Below are 7733 nucleotides of genomic sequence, written 5' to 3'. Positions count from 1 at the left end.
TTTAATTCCAGATACTCTTAGTGGTATTCTCCTCTCATGTTCTCTTATTTTAAATGAAATTGCATTTCCACAAGTTGGTGCATTCAGTATATGGGGACTCCTGCTGCTTAAGTACGGAATGAAATGTTTCCTCTTTAGCAATAGTAGCTACCTTATTCACACAATCCCTTTCTAACCAAACTGCACACTTTTCTATATCATGCCCTCCCCCATATATCCAACTTAAGAACACTGAACAGTTACTATGACAAAGCCTACATGTTATACTGTCTTGAAAGTTCCTCTGACCAACAACTTAGTCTACTAATTTTGAATTCAGCCTCACTCAAAATTATAGGACATGCAACCAGATTCTTTGCTCTTTGGATGTAGCACAAATGCCTTGTACAGTTCCAAATTGATTCCTTGCTCCCTTTAGAAGCCTCATGAGATAAGTCTGCATTCTGTACATCTCTAAGCATTCTGATCATCCAGGCTCCTAAAGATGGCTTAGTTAGCAAAAACACATGCTATGCAAACCTGATGATTTGTATTAAATCCCTGGAAGCCATGTAGAGATTGAAGGAGAGAAATGACTCAACAAAGTTGTACACACACACACACACACACACACACACACACACACACACACACACACACACACTGTGGCAGGTAGCACGGTAAAGAAAAGACCCAGAGACAGATACTGGAGGGTTCAAGCTTCAATCTGACATCAGAGAAGCAAAGCAGCCCACCACCAGCTTTCACCTCTACTTCTGCTCAGACCAAGGAACAATCCTCAGACTGCTCCGACTTCACTGTTCCTCATATTCATTCAAACTGCTAAGTTCTCAATGTGGTTAGAGACTAACAGACAAATTGAATGTCTCTACCTTTTATAACTCTCAAATCCTGGGATTAAAGGCATGAGCTCTGATTCACTCTGGTAGCCATCTATGTCTTAACATTGAGTCCTAAGATTAAAGGTATCTACAACTATTGTCTACATTCTATATCTAACAAGTGTGGCTGGCTTTGCAAACTGATCTCCAGTGGCTTTATTATCTCATAAATAATATAACACCAGAGTGGCACATGCACACCTATACACACAAATACATGTATAAATAATAAAAATCAAAATCAGTTTAATGGAAAGAATATTCCATTTCTAGGGCTCCTCTCATCTGAGGTTCCAAATTATTCCCACAATCCATTTCAAAAGGTGCAAGAGTCACAAGATCAGTTTGATCACAAAAATGGCTCTGTATCTCAATACAATTTTTCTGTATGAGTTTTCTTATTGTTATGACAAAAATATGACAGATTCAATGTAAGGGAAGAAGGATATTTTTGGGCTTACACTTTGAAGTGAACCAGTCCATCATGGCAGAGTAGCAGGGGCATGAGGTGGCTGGTTACTAGGCTCTACAGTCAGGAAGCAAATAAAGATAAATGTTGGTGTTCCACAAAGGATATTTTCTTGGCAAAACTTGGGATGGAGCAGATAATTATTGGATCAAAGGAATGAAGTATTTCTACAGTCACATACTAGGCTGGGTGGACTTGGCCTACCATGCATCAGTTTTTTTTTTTGTTTGTTTTAATTGCATCAACGTTTTATTTTTTTTTATTTTTTTTTAATTTTATATAACAAAGTCCAATTAAATGAAAACAAACATTTATACACAATATTTGGGAATTTGGGCGTCGTTCTTTCCAAACTACTTCCTGCTGGTAAGGGGCGCTGTCTTGGGGGATTCGAAGAAGATTCAGATATCCTAGCTGTAGTCTGTAGGGCTGTTTTGTCCAGCTGTTTGGAATGTAGGATCAGCTTGTACTCTGTTTCAGTCGGTCTGGTGTGATCAAACCACATTAGTCTGGAAGGAATCCACATCTTTTCATTTTCTGTGGAAACAAAAATAGAAATACTTTTCCCCAGTAACTTGTTCTTCAACTTAAATTTTGGAGTCAAAGCGTTTTTTTTTTTTTTTTTAATTTATTATTTTACATGTCGATCCCAGTTCTCTCTCCCTCCCTCCCTCCCCTCCAGCTCTCCCTCCCTCCTTCCCTCCCTTTTGCCCTCTCTACCCTATCCCATGCACTCTAAACACCCTCCCCTCCCAAACCCCCACCACAATATCATATGTAGGGGAATGCCATCCAGTTGGGGTCATGTAGATCTGACAGGTCCTGTGAAGTAGGGACTAGGGCTTCTCTCCTATCTCTAGAATAAGGCAGTTATCCCTCCATGGGGGATATGTTTGCAAAGTCCTTTTGTACACCAGGGATACATCCTGGCTCCACTGTCTGAGGTCTCTTAGACTGCTCAGACCTTCTGGCTGAGACCCATATTCAGGGGGGTCTGAGTCAGTCCCCTGTTGGCTTCCCAGCTATCAGTCTAGTGGCCCTTAGCTCCTCCTTGTTCAGGTAAGCTGTCTCTATGTACTTCTACCGCCTGGTCTTGTCCTCTCCATCTGCTTCTGGGTTCTAGTTCGACTCAGTGTTTATGTATGGGTGTTTGCTCCTGTTTTCAACAGGCATTAGTTGAGGACTCCATAGAGAAGTTAGTTGTTGATCTCACTCTCCGGGAAGGGCATTTATGATAGCCTTTCCACGGAAGTTGAGATTGTTAGTTGGGAGCAGACTTGTAGTTCCCTCGACCTTTCTTTGTGTTCAACTTTATCTTCAAACCAATATTGGCTCCCTCTTTTATGTTCTCTCTCTCTGTCTCTGTCTCTCTCGCTCTCTCTCTCTCTTTCTTATTTTCCATTCCTAACCAGGCTCAATCCTCCTGGTCGCACATACCTTCCTCTCCTCCCTCTCATTTTCTCCTACTTCTCTCTCCATTCGCTGTCCTCCCCCACTTTACCTGAGGTCTGGGGGACTTGTCCCTTCCCAGTTCTGTGAGGGACTTTATATGAATCTCTTAGAATACAACTTGTATCCTAGTTCCTCTGGTGATGTGAATTATAGGCTGGTGATCATTTGATCTAGTTCTAAAATCCATATATGAGTGAGTACATACTGTGTTTCTCTTTTTGTGACTGGGTTACCTCATTCAGGATGGTTTCTTCAAGTGCCATCCACTTGCCTGCGAATTTCAAGATAACATTATTTTTTTCTGCAGAGTAGTATTCCATTGTGTAGATGTGCCACATCTTCATTAACCATTCTTCAATTGAAGGGCATCTAGGTTGCTTCCAGGTTCTTGCTATTACAAATAGTGCTGCTATGAACATAGTTGAACAGATGTCTTTATTGCATTGATGTGAATCCTTTGTGTATATGCCTAAGAGGGGGATTGCCGGGTCCTGTGGTAAATTAATTCCCATTTTCCTGAGGAACCACCATACTGATCTCCAAAATGGCTGTATGAGTTTGCACTCCCACCAGCAGTGGAGGAGTGTTCCACTTTCTCCACATCCTCTCCAACATGAGTCATCACTGGTGTTTCTAATTTTAGCCATTCTGGCAGGAGTAAGATGGTATCTCAAAGTTGTTTTGATTTGCATTTCCCTGATAGCTAAGGATGTGGAGCATTTTCTTAAGTGTCTTTCAGCCTTTTTGATTTCCTCCATTGAGAATTCTTTCTTCAGTTCTGTACCCCATTTTTAATAGGGTTATTTGGTGTTTTGTTGACTAGTTTCTTGAGTTCTTTGTATATTTTGGAGATCAGCCCTTTGTCGGATATAGGATTAGTGAAAATCTTTTCCCAGTCAGTGGGCTGCTGTTTGGTCTTGTCAACTGTGTCCTTTGCCTTACAGAACTTCTAAGTTTGAAGAGGTCCCATTTATTAATTGTTTCTTTCAGTGTCTGTGCCCCTGGAGTTATGTTCAAGAAGCGGTCTCCTATAACAATTTGTTCAAGGGTACCTCCTACTTTCTCTTCTAAGAGGTTCAATGTGGCTGGATTGATGTTGATGTCTTTGATCCATTTGGACTTGAGTTTTGTGCATGGCGACAGACATGGGTCTATCTGCAGTCTTCTACACACCGTCATCCAATTGTGCCAGCACCATTTGTTGAAGATGCTGTCTTTACCCCATTGCATAATTTTAGCTGTTTTGTCGAAAATCACGTGTTCATAGGTGCGTGGATTAATATCAGGATTTTCAATTCGATTCCATTGGTCTACCTGTCTATTTTTATGCCAATACCAGGCTGTTTTCAGAACTATAGCTCTGTGGTAGAGCTTAAAGTCAGGAAAGGTGATGCCTCCTGAAGTTCTTTTATTGTATAGGGTTGTTTTGGCTATCCTGGGTCTTTTGTTTTTCCATATAAAGTTGATTAATATCCTTTCAAGGTCGGTGAAGAATTGCAGTGGGATTTTAATGGGGATTGCATTAAATCTGTAGATTGCTTTTGGTAAGATTGCCATTTTTACTATGTTTATCCTACCTAACCAAGAGCATGGGAGGTCTTTCCATTTTCTGGTATCTACTTTAATTTCTTTCTTTAGAGTCACAAAGTTCTTATTATATAGATCTTTTACTTGTTTGGTAAGCATTACACCAAGATACTTTATGTTGCTTGTGGCTATTGTAAAGGGTGATGTTTCTCTGATTTCTTTCTCTGCCTATTTGTCGTCTGAAAAAAATAGGGCTACTGATTTTTTTTTTGAGTTTATCTTGTATCCTGCTAGTTTGCTGAAGGTGTTTATCAGCTGTAGGAGTTCCCTGGTAGAGTTTATTGGGTCGCTTATGTAAACTATCATATCATCTGCAAATAGGGACAGTTTGACTTCTCCCTTTCCAATTTGGATGCCCTTGATCTCCTTTTGTTGTCTTATAGCATTAGCTAGAACTTCTAGTACGATATTGAAGAGATATGGAGAGTGAGGACAGCCTTGTCTTGTTCCTGATTTTAGAGGAATTGTCTTACGTTTCTCTCCATTCAGTTTGATGTTGGCAGTTGGTTTGCTGTATATTGCTCTTATTATGTTTAGGTATGTTACTGTTATCCCTGACCTCTCTAATACCTTTATCATGAAAGGGTGTTGAATTTTATCGAAGGCTTTTTCCGCATCTAGGGAGATAATCATATGGTTTTTCTTTTTCAGTTTGTTTATATGGTGGATCACGTTGATAGATTTCCGTATGTTAAACCATCCCTGCAATCCAGGTATGAAGCCTACTTGATCATGGTGGATGATTTCTCTGATGTATTTTTGAATTCGGTTTGCCATTATTTTATTGAGTATTTTTGCATCGATGTTCATCAGGGATATTGGTCTGTAGTTTTCTTTCTTAGTTGTGTCTTTGTGAGGTTTGGGTACCAAAGTTATTGTGGCCTCATAAAAAGAGTTTGGCAATAAACCTTCTGTTTCTATCTTGTGGAACAGTTTGAGGAGTAGTGGTATTAGTTCTTCCTTGAATGTCTGGTAGAATTCTGCACTGAATCCATCTGGCCCTGGACTTTTTTTTGTTGGAAGGCTTTCGATGACTGCTTCTATTTCATTTCGGGTTATAGGTCTATTTACGTTGTTTGTCTGTTCTTGATTTAATTTTGGTAAGTGATAGTTATCCAGAACCTTGTCCATTTCCTTTGAATTTTCAATTTTTGTGGAATACAGATTTTCAAAGTATGACCTGAAAATTGACTGGATTTCCTCTATGTCTGTTGTTATGTTCCCCATTTCATTTCTGATTTTGTTAATTTGCATGTTCTGTCTCTGCTTTTTCGTTAATTTGGATAAAGGTTTATCTATCTTGTTGATTTTCTCAAAAAAACAACTCTTTGTTGCATTGATTTTTTGTATTGTTTTCCTGGTTTCTATTTTGTTGATTTCAGCCCTCAAGTTGATTATTTCCTGGTGTCTGCTCCTGTGGGGTGAATTCGCTTCTCTCTGTTCTAAGGTTTTCAGTTGGGCTGTTAATTCATTTATGTGACTATCCTCTGTTTTCTTCATATGGGCACTTAGTGCAATGAACTTCCCTCGTAGCACTGCTTTCAAGGTGTCCCATAAGTTCGGGTATGTTGTATCCTCATTCTCGCTGAATATTAGAAAGTCTTTAATTTCTTTCTTTATTTCTTCTTTGACTCCAGGAGTGGTGCAATTGCACATTGTTAAGTTTCCATGAGTTTGCAGGTTTTCTGCTATTTGTGTTGTTGTTGAATTCCAATTTTAAAGCATGGTGGTCCAATAAGATACAGGGGACTATTCCTATTCTCTTGTATCTGTTGAGGTTTGTTATGTCTCCTAGTATGTGGTCGATTTTAGAGAAGGTTCCATGTGGAGCATAGAAGAAGGTATTTTCTTTTGTCTTTGGATGGAATGTTCTATAGATGTCTGTTAGCCCCAGTTTAGACATAACTTCTGTTAATTCTTTTGTTTCTTTGTTGAGTTTCTGATTTGTGGTCCTGTCTGGTGTTGAGAGTGGTGTATTGAAGTCTCCCACTATAAGTGTGTGAGGTTTTATATGAGCTTTGAGTTTTAGTAGTGTTTCTTTTACGAATGTGGGTGACTTTGTATTAGGGGCATAGATGTTCAGAAATGAGACTTTGTGTTGATGGATTTCTCCTGAGATGAATATGAAATGACCGTCTTCATCTCTTTTGACTAGTTTTGGTTTGAAGTCTAGCTTGTTAGATATTAGGATAGCCATGCCTGCTTGCTTCTTATTTCCATTTGATTGGAAAATCTTTTCCCAACCCTTTACCCTGAGGTAATGTCTATCTTTGGAGCTAAGATGTGTTTCTTGTATGCAGCAGAAGGATGGATTCTGTCTTCGTATCCATTCTGTTAGCCTGTGTCTTTTTATAGGTAAGTTAAGACCATTAATGTTGAGGGTGAGTAAGGTCCATTGATTGTTGATGCTTGTTTGGTTTAGGTTTGTTGTTGGCAGTGGTATTGTGAATATAAAAATATGGAACGCTTCACGAATTTGCGTGTCATCCTTGTGCAGGGGCCATGCTAATCTTCTCTGTATCGTTCCAATTTTAGTATATGTGCTGCCGAAGCGAACACCCATGCATCAGTTCTTAAAACAGTGTTATTTTCATTGTTTTATTCCAGTTCTAAGTAAATAAATACTTTCAATGGCATGCTTTACTGATTTTACAGGACTCTGTGGTTCACTTTACACAATGTGTCTATAAATGTACATGTAGATTACTTAATTCCTGCCTCTTCTGTGGTCAAATGACTGGCCTCTGTACAGACCTCTCTCCGATTTTCTCATAGATGATGTTGAAAATACATCACTGGGAACATGAGCCTCTGTCTCTTCTCCCTGGCACCTACCTTTTTTCAAGTAGTTGAAGATTTTCCACTGGACATACTTGGGGCTGTCCAGTAAGTTTCTGATAAGCAACAAAATGTCAGGAAAACACTTTTTGTCATCTCCTGAACATATGACCAACCACTTTTAGCTGTAATTGGGTAACATAGTCTATCGTTTGAGTCGTTGTAAGACTATAAAGAATATGAAAACACTCCTCAAATTTCAACAAAGCCAGATGTGCTATTGAACATGCTAGTTCTGTGATTTTGCAAAAGCTGCTTACATTCTCTAGGTCTCTGTAAAAGGTATAATAGTAATATTTACATCAAGATGTATAATTCTTTAACACAAAGAATTATATGTGACCTGTCTGTGGTCATCCAGTATCAAATTGTCAGCTATGAAATTACACACAAGCAATGATAATATATATATAATGTTTGTGTGTGTGTGTGTGTGTGTGTGTGTGTGTGTGTGTGTGTGTGTGTGCGCACATGCTATTGTTAGTAATGCAGGCATCTTTAATAGC

The 7733-nt window shown here is 39.1% G+C and overlaps 1 non-coding gene across 1 annotated transcript; it reads right to left on the bottom strand.

Moving 5' to 3' along the window:
- Window positions 1–6841: 6841 nt before the first annotated feature.
- LOC127218317 (U6 spliceosomal RNA) lies at window positions 6842–6948 on the bottom strand. The gene has a single exon (XR_007834182.1). It is a non-coding gene; the product is annotated as a U6 spliceosomal RNA (small nuclear RNA).
- Between the last annotated feature and the right edge of the window lie 785 nt (window positions 6949–7733).

The sequence above is a fragment of the Phodopus roborovskii genome, unplaced genomic scaffold (assembly GCF_943737965.1).
Source record: "Phodopus roborovskii unplaced genomic scaffold, PHOROB, whole genome shotgun sequence".
NCBI lineage: Eukaryota > Metazoa > Chordata > Mammalia > Rodentia > Cricetidae > Phodopus > Phodopus roborovskii.
The sequence above is the reverse complement of the archived record's forward strand: the minus strand, read 5'-3'. Positions and strand labels throughout refer to the sequence as shown.